This window comes from Branchiostoma belcheri, unplaced genomic scaffold (assembly GCF_001625305.1).
Source record: "Branchiostoma belcheri isolate BF01 breed outbred unplaced genomic scaffold, Haploidv18h27 scaffold36, whole genome shotgun sequence".
Taxonomy (NCBI): domain Eukaryota; kingdom Metazoa; phylum Chordata; class Leptocardii; order Amphioxiformes; family Branchiostomatidae; genus Branchiostoma; species Branchiostoma belcheri.
In genome coordinates, this window is record NW_017803976.1 from 852,288 (window position 1) to 853,398 (window position 1,111).

Genomic DNA, 1,111 nt, shown 5'->3' on the forward strand with positions numbered 1-1,111 from the left:
CGTAATCAGGTCGTTTTTTATTCATTGTCTTACGTAAACCGAAGGCAACCTTCCCAAAAATCAACGTAAGTCGCAATCAGTACATTAGCCGCAAAGCGTAAAAGTCGTAATCAGCTATGAAACTTTAACTTTATAGCGAAAATTTTGCGTAATTCGTAATCAGTAACCCCCATGCAGGCCCTGAACACTGCGTGGCGCACGAAATGTATCAAAGTTTGAGGCGTAAAGAACTCTTGAATTATGCTTCGCCCCCTTGTTTTACACGATGTTTAATCTCTCTTCCGTAACTCCATACGTCAACCTCCCCTATCTAGGAGAAAAATAAAGAACTCGGGTGGCGATTTGGCACGTCGATGCGTTAGATTTTTTAAAAATTATATCTGAAATAGCGCAGGTCGGGTGACATCAAAATAAAGCCGTCCACGTCGCAAGGCCGGACACAAAACTTGTTCAAGAAGGTTGTATTACTTTGTTATCGTTCTGTACCTTATTAAACCATCAGATTTCCGATATTAAAAAAAAAGAAATGTTTGGTTAAAAATACTATTTGCTCTACTGTTATTTGCATGCATTGAAAACATACTAAAACATGCACGCATCGTCTGCGTAAAAATCTGTAGTCAACGCGGTTCAACTTCAAGTAACAGCGGCGCCGGCCCTTCGGAAACCTAAGGTCTCACACCGAAGATCGGGGTTGCGGGAGAGGATTTCGTACCGCGGGATATCCCGCAAACTCCCGCAGGAGATCCCGCAAACTCCCGCAGGAGATCCCGCAAACTCCCGCGGAAGATCCCGCAAACTCCCGCGTGATATCCCGCAAACTCCCGCGGGATCTCCCGCGGGACTTGATGCTTATCCCGAGATCTGTACTGTAGGCATCCTATTATGGCCCAAAATGGTACGATAGGAGCCATGAAGTCAACACACCAGGCTGGTTCAAAATTTAAACGAATTTTGAACCTTTAATGGTACCATTGCATTGAAAAATGGAATAACTGTAACAACTAGGAAGAAAAGGACTGTTTTCAACTGTTCAGGGCAAAATATGAGCATTTTGCAGTTGATTCTGGATTTTGATTTTTATTTGCAAAAATAATAAGAAAAAAAAGAG

The 1,111-nt window shown here is 42.7% G+C and overlaps 1 protein-coding gene across 1 annotated transcript in view; it reads right to left on the reverse strand.

The window, feature by feature from the left end:
* The window catches only part of LOC109476076 (proteasome-associated protein ECM29 homolog), a 69,872-nt gene that overhangs the window by 42,367 nt on the left and 26,394 nt on the right, over positions 1–1,111 (reverse strand). The gene's annotated exons all lie outside the window — the stretch shown is intronic.